The sequence below is a fragment of the Cygnus atratus genome, chromosome 2 (genome assembly GCF_013377495.2).
Source record: "Cygnus atratus isolate AKBS03 ecotype Queensland, Australia chromosome 2, CAtr_DNAZoo_HiC_assembly, whole genome shotgun sequence".
In the NCBI taxonomy this organism is placed as follows: domain Eukaryota; kingdom Metazoa; phylum Chordata; class Aves; order Anseriformes; family Anatidae; genus Cygnus; species Cygnus atratus.
In genome coordinates, this window is record NC_066363.1 from 64,339,816 (window position 1) to 64,353,850 (window position 14,035).

Here is a 14,035-nt window from a genome sequence, read left to right on the forward strand (position 1 = left end):
CAGCTCCTGCAGCCGTTCCAGTTCCAGCTCCTGCAGCTGTTCCAGTTCCAGCTCCTGCAGCCACTCCAGTCCCTGCAGCTGCTCCAGCTCCTGCAGCTGCTCCCACTCCTATGGCTGGGTCAGAGAAACGAGCTGTAGCAGTGCAAGTTGCCCCTGTAGACAAGGTGAAAAAATGGTATAGAGACTCAGGTCGTTTAGAACGCAGACAGTCTTCTGCTAGGTATAGAGAAGACGAGGCTGGGCCATCAAATGTGCAGGAGGATGAAGATGAGGATGAGGATGTCAAAAAATCAACAGTAACTACCCGAACCCTATACCAGCGTGAGCTACGAGATGTGCAAAAAGATTTTGGTCGCTGTATAGGTGAGCAGCTTGTCACCTGGCTGCTCCGGTGCTGGGACACCGGAGCCAATGGTGTGGAATTAGAGGGCAGGGAAGCCAGGCGGCTGGGATCCCTTGCTAGAGACGCAGGCATTAACAAAGCAATTGGAGATGGAGCACGATCTCACAGTCTCTGGAGGCGTCTCCTGTTAGCTGTGAAGGAAAGGTATCCCTTCAAGGAAGAACTTGTATGTCTACCAGGCAAGTGGACCACCATGGAGAAGGGAATTCAGTACCTGAGGGAATTAGCCATACGGGAAGTAATTTATAAGGACCTAGATGATGCAAAAATATCCACAGATCCAGATGAAGTCCAGTGTACACGATCCATGTGGCGGAAGTTTGTACGGAGTGCACCATCATCATATGCCAGCTCATTGGCAATAATAACCTGGAAAGAGGATGAGGAACCCACAGTGGATGAATTGGCTAAACAACTCCGGCAGTACGAAGAAAGTCTCTCCTCTTCCCTACAGGCCTGCGTCTCGGCTGTGGAGAAACTCTCTGAAGAGTTCCACCAACTTAAAGAGAATTTATCTTCCCCCCCACCTGAACGAACCAGTGTCCACCAACTAAAAGAGAATACTTTGGAGAAACTTTCTGAAGAGGTCCACCAACTTAAAGAGAGTTTATTTTCTTCCCCCCCTGTACAAACCAGTGTCTCAGCTATTAGGGGTAAACGTTCATCTGTGCAAGGAAGACAATATGGTGGGTACACACCCCGCGCCACCCTGTGGTTTTACCTACGTGACCATGGAGAGGACATGAGAAAATGGGATGGAAAATCTACTGCAACCCTAGAGGCACGGGTACGTGAGTTGCAAAAGAAAACAATCGGGAAAAAGGGGTTCTCTGAGAAGCTTGCTGCTCCAACTTCCAGCAGGCAGTCCTTTAAACACAGAAACGAAGATTCTGACCAGGACTAGAGGGGCCCTGCCTCCAGCCAGGGGGAGGAAAGGGACAATCGAGTTTATTGGACTGTGTGGATTCGATGGCCTGGCACGTCTAGACGCACAGAAGTATAAGGCTTTAGTAGACACCAGTGCACAATGTACTCTAATGCCATCAAGCTATAAAGGGCCAGAGCCCATCTGTATTTATGGCGTGACGGGGGGATCCCAGTAGTTAACTACATTGGAGGCTGAAGTGAGTCTAACCGGAAATGAGTGGCAAAAGCACCGTATTGTGACTGGCCCGGATGCTCCGTGCATCCTTGGCATAGACTATCTTAGAAGAGGATATTTCAAGGACCCAAAAGGGTTCCGCTGGGCTTTTGGCATAGCTGCCTTAGAGACAAAGGACATTAAACAGTTGTCTACTTTGCCCGGTCTCTCAGAGGACCCTTCTGTTGTGGGGTTGCTGAGGGTTGAAGAACAGCAAGTGCCAATCGCTACCACAACTGTGCACCGGCGGCAATATCGCACCAACCTGAGACTCCCTGATTCCCATCCATAAGCTAATTCGTCAACTGGAGAGCCAAGGAGTGATCAGCAAGACTCATTGACCTTTTAATAGTCCCATATGGCCAGTGCGAAAGTCTAATGGTGAGTGGAGACTAACAGTGGACTATCGTGGCCTGAACGAAGTCACGCCACCACTGAGTGCTGCAGTGCCGGACGTGCTAGAACTCCACTATGAACTGGAATCAAAGGCAGCCAAGTGGTATGCCACAATTGATATTGCTAATGCATTTTTCTCCATCCCTCTAGCAGCAGAGTGCAGGCCACAGTTTGCTTTCACTTGGAGGGGAGTCCAATATACTTGGAATCAGCCGCCCCAGGGGTGGAAACATAGCCCTACCATTTGCCATGGACTGATCCAGTCTGCGCTGGAGCAGGGGGAAGCTCCTGAACACCTGCAGTACATCGATGACATCATTGTGTGGGGTGACACTGCAGAGGAAGTTTTTGAGAAAGGGAAGAAAATAGTCCAAATCCTTCTGAAGGCCGGTTTTGCCATAAAACAAAATAAAGTTAAAGGACCTGCACGAGAGATCCAGTTTTAAGGAATAAAATGGCAAGATGGACGTCGTCAAATCCCAATGGATGTGATCAACAAAATAACAGCTATGTCTCCACCAACTAGCAAAACGGAAACACAAACTTTCCTAGGTGTCGTGGGGTTTTGGAGAATGCATATTCCAAATTACAGTCTGATTGTAAACCCGCTCTACCAAGTAACCCGTAAGAAGAATGCTTTTGAACGGGGCCCTGAGCAACGACAAGCCTTTGGACAAATTAAGCAGGAAATAGTTCATGCAGTAGCCCTTGGGCCAGTCCAAACAGGACCAGATGTAAAGAATGTGCTCTACACCGCAGCCGGGGAGAATGGTCCCACCTGGAGCCTCTGGCAGAAAGAACCTCAGGAAACTCGAGGTCGACCCCTGGGGTTTTGGAGTCGGGGATACAGAGGATCTGAGGCCCACTATACTCCAACTGAAAAGGAGATATTGGCAGCATATGAAGGAGTTCGATCTGCTTCGGAAGTGGTCGGTACTGAAGCGCAGCTCCGCCTGGCACCCCGACTGCTGGTACTGGGTTGGATGTTCAAAGGAAGGGTCCCCTCTACACATCATGCAACTGATGCTACATGGAGCAAGTGGGTTGCACTGATTACTCAGCGGGCTCGAATAGGAAACCCCAGTTGCCCAGGAATCTTGGAAGTGATTATGGACTGGCCAGAAGGCAAATACTTTGGGATATCATCAGAGGAGGAGGTGGTCCGTGCTGAAGAAGCCCCACTGTACAACAAGCTACCAGAAAATGAGAAGAAATATGCCCTGTTCACTGATGGGTCCTGTCGTATTGTGGGAAAGCATCAGAGATGGCAAGCTTCTGTATGGAGTCCTACAAGATGAGTTGCAGAAGCTGCTGAGGGAGAAGGTGAATCGAGTCAGTTTGCAGAAGTGAAAGCCATTCAGCTGGCCTTAGATATTGCTGAACGAGAAAAGTGGCCAGTTCTCTATCTCTATACTGATTCATGGATGGTAGCAAATGCCCTGTGGGGGTGGTTACAGCAATGGAAGCAGAACAACTGGGAATGCAGGGGCAAACCCATCTGGGCTGCTGCATTGTGGCAAGATATTGCTGCCCGGGTAGAGAACCTGGTTGTAAAGGTACGCCATGTAGATGCTCATGTGCCCAAGAATCGGGCTACTGAAGAACATCAAAACAACCAGCAGGTGGATCAGGCTGCTAAGATTGAAGTGGCTCAGGTGGACCTGGACTGGCAACATAAAGGTGAATTATTTATAGCCCGATGGGCCCATGACACCTCAGGCCATCAAGGTAGAGATGCAACATACAGATGGGCTCGTGATCGAGGGGTGGACCTGACCATGGACACTATAGCACAGGTTATTCATGATTGTGAAACATGTGCTGCAATCAAGCAAGCCAAAAGGTCAAAGCCTCTTTGGTATGGAGGACGATGGCTGAAATACAAATATGGAGAGGCCTGGCAGATTGATTACATCACACTCCCTCAAACCCACAACAGCAAGTGCCACGTACTTACAATGGTGGAAGCAACCACCGGATGGCTGGAAACATATCCTGTGCCCCATGCCACCGCCCGGAACACTATCCTGGGCCCTGAAAAGCAAGTCCTATGGCGACATGGCACCCCAGAAAGAATTGAGGCAGACAATGGGACTCATTTCCGAAACAACCTTATAGACACTTGGGCCAAAGAACATGGTATTGAGTGGGTGTATCACATCCCCAATCATGCACCAGCCTCTGGGAAAGTTGAACGATACAATGGACTGTTAAAGACTACACTGAAAGCAATGGGTGCTGGGACATTCAAAAATTGGGATACACATTTGGCAAAGGCCACCTGGTTAGTCAATACTAGAGGATCTGCCAACCGAGCTGGACCTGTCCAATCAAACCTGTTACGCACTGTAGAAGGGAATAAAGTTCCTGTAGTATACGTAAGAAACATGCTGGGTAAGACAGTCTGGGCTACTCCTGCCTCAAGAAAAGGCAAACCCATTCGTGGGATTGCTTTTGCTCGGGGACCTGGATGCACTTGGTGGGTAATGCAAAAGAATGGGGAGGTCCGGTGTGTACCTCAAGGGGATTTAATACTGGGTGAGAATAGCCCATGAGTTGAATTGTAGTATGTTAATTATCATATAACACTGTATGTCATCACTACCATGATTGCTATATACCATAGATGAAAATGGTGATTAATTAGAAGGTATTGGAAAGAGTGTAACCTGAGCATGACATAAATGGTATGGAATAAGGGGTGTATATCTGTCCTGGTTTCAGTTGGGATAGAGTTAATTTTCCTCCTAGTAGCTGGTAGGGTGCTATGTTTTGGATTAGGATGAGAAGAGCGCTGATAACATGCTGATTTTTTAATTGTTGCACAGCAGTGCTTACACCAAGCCAAGGACTTTTCAGCTTCTTGCTCTGTCCTGTGAGCGAGCAGGCTAGGGGTGCAGCAGGAGCTGGGAGGGGACAGACCCAGGACAGCTGACCCAAACTGGCCAAAGGGGTATTCCATACCATCTGATGTCATGCTGAACAATATATAGGGGTGGCTAGCTGGGGTGGGGGGGCAGCTGCTCAGGGATAGGCTGGGCATCGGTCAGCGGGTGGTGAGCAATTGCATTGTGCATCACTTGTTTCATACACATTATTATTATTAATACTATTATCATTATTATTATTATTATTGTTATTATTATTTTCCTGTCTTAATAAACTGTCTTTATCTCAACTCACAGGCTTCACTTTCCCGTTTCTCTCCCCCATCCCAGAGAGGGAGGGGGGAGGGTGAGCAAACGGCTGTGTGGTGTTTAGCTGCCAGCCGGGCTAAACCACAACAAGGAAAAAAATAAAATACAAGATTTAGTCATTTGAATTTTCCAGGTTTCCTTGTCACCTGCTTAATTCTGCTTCTCTCCTTTATTTATTTGCATGATTTAGTACTTCTTTTCCACTTACCCGGAATCCCCCACAAACATTTTGTTCAGAAAAATATTTGTCATTCAGACAGGAACAACGTGTTTCACATTAGTGTTGTTCCCACTAGAATATTCTTAGAGCAAAATAGAGAGGAGAAAAAGGGAGGAAACAAGGGCCAGAGGGCCCTACTCACTCTGTTCAAGAACTAAAAAATGGACTGCAGCTATTTCAGCACTCCTTTCAGATGGTGTGAACAGCTTTTGTCAAAACACCCTTTTCAAGTAATCCCCTTTCTGAAACAACACCAGCATTTTCAGCCTTTCTAGAACTGACAGCATTTCAAATATCAATCATTTCCTTAACAGAGTTTTGAATTTTTACATTCAGAAAATGTTATACAACATAATTTGGGGCCAAAATACTTTGATGCACATATGCAAACTATCCAGGAAATGGTTACTATCTTGTTAGTACCACGTTGTTAACACTACATTGTTAACCATGTCAGATTAAAAACAGGGGTGCATTGACTGTCTATGGAGGTGATGGCAGTCATACTGATAATACCATATCTGTAAATTTGTTTATTGAAGGTCGCAAGCGTACTTAACTCTGTTGGTCTGCTGTCTCAGGATTTGGAGGATTAGCATGATAAATTCTTGGGTAATGTCTAGTTTGGTGAAACACCTGTCTTGTTTACAGGACAGTTTCTGTACAGTAATCTGGTTGTATTTCCTCTTTTAGCAGAATAAAATATACCAAAGGGTCATACTTAAAACCTCAGGCCTAGGATTAACATTTCTAGGTTTTAGTTTTTCTCATTTCTAGTTCTCATTTTTTCATGTAAACGTTTTAGTTTCAGTAAGTCTGGTCACAAGAATGAGAAACATTATGTCTTCCTTTTTAAACATCATGCAACTGCCAAAACTTTATTTGGTCCTACACACAAGTATGCATATTCATAAGATTAACATTACTAGATATATTTCTATGTATAAATGAATTTGTTTAGGTGGAATCGACGGACAGTTAAATCCAGAAACACATAAAACCAGATAAAAGAGAACAAGCAGGTTCAGAATAGAATATATTGCAGTCTATGCACCAAAGCATAGCTGAAAATGGGGTAGTTATTGAAGTGTACATGGATTGTATAAAGAAGCTTTCAGATAAAGATAGCAAGACAGTTTTGGGTACAGATGAATGTTTAAAGCTTATTTCTGCTTATCATGAATTTCTAGGAAAAGAAATTGTAAGAACTTAAATGCTTGAAACTGCTCATTTTCAGTCTTGCTAAAAGCTTCCAGTTAGCAACTCTAACTGTGAGTGAAGAACTTTTAATAGGACAGGGGAATTTGATATGAAGGATAAAGGAAACAATCTGAAAAGTCATGTACAGAAACAGGGTCTCTGTAGATGGAACGGAGAGGAATTGGGGGGGGGGGGGCGGGGAGAGAATAGAAAATAATAATATGTGTTACAAAGATAAGGAAGAAGAAGTAGAAAAGACAAAGAGTTTGCAGAGAGAGAGAAAATGGGTGTGCATGGCCAAAAATGACAAATTGGCTGTGAAACTGGCCCTTACCATTCTGCCTGCTCAAAGCACTTTCCAAAAGCCAACAGAAATTCAAAGTGGTCTTTTGTCTGAAAGTAAAGAACAAGCGTTTCTTTCTTCCTCCTAAGTGAATAAGCTCTTATCTTTAAGATGGGATTTGTCTCATTTTGATGATGGACAAGAGCTCAGAGAAGAGCATTGCTGTCACAGAGCTGACCAGCAAACTGCTGTGCATTTTGGTCAAATAAAGCTCCCATTAACATTAGAGAGTGGGGTTTGGGGTTTGTTTGCTGTCCAGGGATTTAGAGCACAGAGTTGCAAAGTTTGATTCATGAACATATTAGAAATTTGGGGACTTTTAACATTTGAGGCAACAAATTTGTGCAACAAACACATCTAATTTCATGGCATGCCAAAAGGTGCCTACAAAAGTGGCATCAGCCTTTTAAATGAGGCACTGTTATGAAATATACTGAACAGTACTGCATAGCTACTGCACTGAATATTAAGCAGCAATTATTGCTTGCAGGAATCACATCGCATCATCTTAAACGCAGGTTTAGAAAAGAATGTGTTTTATATAAATGTCTGGCAAATGGTTGGACTTTGGCTCTCAGTTTTGCTTAGTCACTTTTCTTGCCACAGGGTGAGCTTACAGTTCCTACACTGGGAATTCATTCACTTAAATTGAACCACATTACGGAAGAAAGCATTAACATCATCTATAATATTGAAGTGTGATAGGTATGTTATTCTAACTCAGGTTATGTAACAATCCTAACTCTACATTCTCTACTAATACTAATTTCTTAGTCAAGATATTTTTTTCTTCCTGCCATATTGCAGAAGTATTTGATTGCATCCCAAATAGATAATAAAGTTAGACTGCTATCTGATCACCAGGTGCAACTTATTTCACTTTTCTTGAAGGAGTAATAGACATTAGGAGCTTGCCAGCAAGAGAAACAGAGGTGTTCACTCAGAGCTAGCCAGGGATGTCTTTGGTCATGGGTTTGCAGCTTTAGGTTAGAGAATCAGTCATGCACAGGAAAATAAGCCTTTCACCATGTCCTTAAATGCCTTTAAGCAGATAAATTCCTTTAATTTCAAATGAGATTTGGGGGGTGTAGTGACTTTGCACATCTTCGTGTCTCTCTTTAGAACCTACATTGAATTACAGGATTATTTGCGGACAGTCTGTTACATGAACTGACCAACACGTTTTGGCTGTTTACCACAGCATGAAAGAGCATGAAGGAACACTTAAGGACCTTACATCAAAGAGTGACTCATCTGACATCTATCTGCTTGATGTAATGAGGCACATTAGAGATGAGATAACTGTTGCAGTGCCCTTCCTTCATGTTAGAACATTAGCTGGTGTGAGAACAATTAACTGATGCCCCAAAGCCAACGTTGACAGCAAAAGGCAGTGTCATGCCTTATGTGTGAAACCTTGCCTTTAGACCTGATGATTGCCAAGGGTGAAGTATCACACTGAAATGTTGCAGGTTCATCACTGGCCTGGGAAGCTCTATAGCACAGCACAGAACTTGGTAAAGCCTTCTTACTCCCTTCCCAGTCTCCCCTCCACTGTTACTGCAGACTGATGGATCCTCTTTCTAAGGGGCAGCATTAAGGACAGCTCAGGTTTATTTGCCTCTGTTTTGTGTCCTTCTTGCCGTACCCTTCATACAGCCTAAGGCTGAGGAATCCTGCTCGTATTTGAGAGACCTTTAGAAAGCAATTTACAATCAGTGTCTTTAATTAGATTTCGCCTACTTTCTGTCACGCATCCATAGCACTTCTGAATATGAAATCTGAATTCCTTCATCCCTCAGAGAAGTACTGAACACTAATTGTCTTCCCGCAGCAAGAATATAAAACTGACAATAAATATGTAAAGAATAACATACAAATACTAACCCGTCCTGGTTGCTGGCTACTTACTCTGACAAGGAAACTATTACTGCCATACACTTTTTACTGGGGGAGCAGACCTAAGGACTGAAAATGGGAACTTAAATAGGAGAGGGAAACTAAAGGAGGAAGGTTTTAGGATGTAAATGAGGAGTCCTGACCTCGTGCTTCTCTCTCCATTTCTATTGCTCCAGAAGATTGCAGACACTCCTTCCTTAATGCCCAGTAATAAGCAAACGTGAACACAATCCAAGGTGACAATTTAAGTGGAATGTTGTCTGAGACATAGGTACAACCTGATTTACACCTCTGTAAGGAGGGGCAGGCACTTCATTATCTGCATACATGCATGCCTCTATTAGTAAAGCACTATTAAGAAACTGCATAGTTCTTTACATGATCTAATGTTGTCTGTCCCTCCCTGCATTGAGATCCCCCAAAGACTAGGAAAATACCTCTGCACAACCTGGAAAAAACTAGCCATTAGCCTATACTCAGCTCATTTGCTCCAAATCTGCACTGCTCTATGTCCTCTCTCTGGACAGCACTGCAATCACAAGATTGATCAGTTACATCTATTCATAAATAAAGACTTTCAAAGCCAACTTCTACATAATTTAATCTCTCGAAGTTTACCAGAGTGGTTACTGAATGTAAAACCACAAATCTCTCAAGTTCTTATCCAGGAGCAGAAGTTGATTATAAGCTCCCAAAATGTAGATGTCATTTAGCTCACTAACGTGATCTGAAATTAAGGCGCACAGGAATACTGTGTGAGATGCAAAAGAAGGTATTTTGGTTCTCAGAATGTCAGCAGATCTGAAAACATAGCCTTGGCATATTGCGTTAAGCACTTTAATAACTAAGTATTTTTAGAAAAGCTTAGTAAAGCCTTCTCAAAAAAAAAACAAACCAAACCAAACCAAAACAAAACTTTATTGGATTTCCTTGAATAATTTGAGAAGTGATGTCTTTGACTCCATGCAGTAGGAACTGAAAGAGTTCTTCACTCATCAGGACCCCCTCTGTGGACCCTGAAGAGCAGGAAAAGCAGAACAAATACTGTTTTCTCCCAACCGAGATTCTCTAAGGAAGTATTGTGACAAAGCTAGCAGAAGAGAGGAGATAGGCCACCCAGAAGGAGGCAGAGACACCAACATTAATCTCACAGGTCTTCAGACATCGACTTAATACAGAGATTCCCCCCCACCATCTTCTGATCAAAGATACCCTTTTCCCCTCCCTTCCTGCCTTCTATACTTGCCTCATGCCTTTCTCTGAAAGCCAACCACCTCTCTCCTCAGCCCTCCACCTCTTTATAATTTAATCTCTCCCAGATATCACTAGTACTCTACAAGAGCTTTCAACATGACTAGGGAGAGCATGTCAGCAAGAAACTTGAGGACAGAGACAAGTTGTACTACATGATATGAATTGCTTAAAGAAGCTTTCTCTATCAAATTTGGTGAGACTTTACATTACTTTTACATTTTTCGGTTTCTTTTTTTTTTTTCTGTTTTTCTCATACTACATCTATCATAACTACACAACAGAATAGCCAGTCTGTGGCTATAATCTGGTGTCCTCCTACATAGTCCTTTCCTTGCTGCCAGAATGCCTTTTGACCATTACCCGGGTAGATGACTGGTTCTGTGAACATAAGCATATATGAGGCCTGAGTCTCATCTGGTTATAATTATTACATTTCTTTATTTTATACCAATTTATTCCCTTAGAAAATTTGGTCAGATGTGTGCAGGAATATTGTGAGTTCTTCTTTATTTGTGATGTTAATGGTTACACACAACCTGCACAGGCTTTAGTTAGCTGAAGGCTATGCTGTATTTATTTGGCTTGGTTATATTTTAAAGATCACAGAATCACAGAATCACAGAATCGTCTAGGTTGGAAGAGACCTCCAAGATCATCTAGTCCAACCTCTGTCCTAACACTAACAAGTCCTCCACTAAACCATATCACTAAGGACTACATCTAAATGTCTTTTAAAGACCTCCAGGGATGGCGACTCAACCACTTCCCTGGGCAGTCCATTCCAACGCCTAACAGCCCTTCCAGTAAAGACGTTCTTCCTAATATCCAACCTAAACCTCTCCTGGCGCAACTTTAGCCCATTCCCCCTCGTCCTGCCACCAGGCACGTGGGAGAATAGACCAACCCCCACCTCTCTACAGTCTCCTTTAAGGTACCTATAGAGAGCGATGAGGTCTCCCCTAAGCCTCCTCTTCTCCAGGCTCAACAACCGCAGTTCCCTCAGCCGCTCCTCGTAAGACTTGTTCTCCAGACCCCTCACCAGCTTCGTTGCCCTTCTCTGGACTCTCTCGGGCACCTCCATGTCCTTCTTGTAGTGAGGGGCCCAAAACTGAACACAGTACTCGAGGTGCGGCCTCACCAGAGCCGAGTACAGGGGGACAATCACCTCCCTAGACCTGCTGGCCACGCTGCTTCTTATACAAGCCAGGATGCTGTTGGCCTTCTTGGCCACCTGAGCACACTGCTGGCTCATATTCAGCCAACTATCAACCAGTACTCCCAGGTCCTTCTCGGCCAGGCAGCTTTCCAACCACTCATCTCTCAGCCTGTAGCGCTGCTCGGGGTTGTTGCGCCCCAGGTGCAGGACCCGGCACTTGGCCTTGTTGAACTTCATACAGTTGACCTCAGCCCATCGGTCCAGCCTATCCAGATCCTCCTGCAGAGCCTTCCTTCCCTCGAGCAGATCGACACATGCACCTAACTTGGTGTCGTCTGCAAACTGACTGAGGGTGCACTCGATCCCCTCGTCCAGATCATCGATAAAGATATTAAAGAGGACCGGCCCCAGCACTGAGCCCTGGGGGACTCCCACTAGTAACCGGCCTCCAACTGGATTTGACTCCATTCACCGCAACTCTTTGGGCCTGGCCATCCAGCCAGTTTTTAACCCAATGAAGCGTACGCCAGTCCAAGCCACGAGCAGCCAGTTTCTTGAGGAGAATGTTGTGGGAAACGGTGTCAAAAGCCTTACTGAAGTCAAGGTAAATCACATCCACAGCCTTCCCCTCATCCACCAGGCGCGTCACTTGGTCATAGAAGGAGATCAGGTTCGTCAAGCAGGACCTACCTTTCATAAACCCATGCTGACTGGGCCTGATCGCCTGGTTGCCCTGTAAGTGCCGCGTGACGACATTCAAGATAATCTGCTCCATGAGCTTCCCTGGCACTGACGTCAAACTAACAGGCCTATAGTTCCCCAGGTCTACCCTCCGGCCCTTCTTGTAGATGGGCGTCACATTTGCTAGCCGCCAGTCGACTGGGACCTCTCCTGATAGCCAGGACTGCCAATAAATGATGGAAAGCGGCTTGGCCAGCTCCTCCGCCAGTTCTCTCAGTACCCTCGGGTGGATCCCATCCGGCCCCATCGACTTGCGTACATCCAAGTGCTAGCAAGATGTAGCACTGGTCTTTTTTCTAGTTTGATAACCGCTCATGAGGCCCGATTAACAGTGTCTTTCATGTGTTTTCATAAATTATGCTACTGATCTGTTCAGCTAAACGTCAACCACATTTTATTTAAATGTGCTTTTATTTTAGTGTATGCAATGACTGAGGGCTGCTGTTTTTGCTTTTATATCGTGTTAAACAACTTGCATCAAAATGCTTTGGAGACCTGTAATTCAAATACAGACTACTACTGAGATTCAGAAGCCTTTCTCTTTGTATTTGCATGAAAAGTAATGATAATTCATAAATATAACTACCTGCCTGAAAGCCTGAAGTGATCCTCAGTACAATAACTGAAATAAAAACTACATGAAGATAATCAAAGTAAACTCACGTTGATAAAAGAAACATAAAAGTGCACAACTTGATTGCATGTTTACAGACTTTGATTAAGAAAAAACAATGAACATCACAAAGTTCATGTAAAATTTTCCTCCAAGCTAAATTAATTCCTCTCCCTTTTTGTCAATGATAAGCAGTAGTAAACAGGCTGTTTTGTTGCAAGCTCCAAGTTTGTGGAACAAGGGTGAAGTGGTTCACTTCAGCTACCATCCACTATGATTTTTTTTTTAATTTTTATTTTTTATTGTAAGTGCTTAGGGTACTTGCTTTCAACTCTGTTCCAATTCTGGGTTGAACACTGCAGCCCTCATACTGCTGCAGGTGCTGTGTATGGATCACCCTGAAGATGTGTGGTGTCTTGCTGAGCAAGGGAGAGGTGAGCAGGGTGACGACCATGAGGAAAGCCTATTTTTCCCTTTTTGGCAAATGGATAGTTGCATATATGTACTGCACAGCAGATTTTCACTCTACATTTCTTTTCAGAAATTTTATTGCAGACAAACCCTACATTTATATGCATTTGACAAGCTTTGGGCTTCAAGAAGGATGGAGACTATGTCACCCCAAATGAGGAGGTAGTTTTCTTAACTGCCTCGTGGGTTGAGTTTCTGTCATTTTCACAAGAACTCCAGTTCTGCTTTTTTTTTTTTCCTCATCTGTGTAAATATAAGGACTCTGCTATAACAAGACACATGAGCTTAACCAGAATTTAGGCCAATGACAGATAATCTGCTTTACTGTGTGTTTTGATCGTTTCATTAAAATTTAGGGGTGTTCACCTGTAAATAAAGCTCTCTCTGAAATGCACAAGCTAAAGCAAGATCATAGGCAATTTGTTATCTTGAAATATAGTACATCTTCTAATAACAACGTGAGTAAGCTAGTGTCTCAATGCAGTTTTTGACTCCTACATGTATCATTGTATGTTGACACCTAATTGCCTAAAGACTGCAGAGATACATGACTCTTAGGCGATGAGGAATTAGCACAGAAATCCTGCTATAAATGCAGAGCCTGTAACGCAGAATCAGCATGAATATTAATTATTACAGGGTGACTATCAGCTCCTGCAGTGAGGAGTCTGAAATGCTAAGGCCAGCTTTGGTTTTGTATTGTTATTTCCAGCAGAACTGGGCAACGGGCAATGTTCTCTATGGAGGAAAACCTCACCTGGAGTACTGCACAAGAGAGATGAAATAAAAGTTGTACTGAGGAAAAAGGCTTCTTGGAGGGTGGAAGCTGCCTCAAGTGGTGAGACAAGCAACACCGCTATGAACAAGGCTGAATAATTCATGGAGAGTTATGCCTTTACCTTTTTTTTGTAGAGGAGTTCTCTTATGTTGAGGATACGCACTGGGGAACTGATAGGATGGGAGTGGATGGCCTCAGGTTATGCCGGAGGGATCGGGCGGGA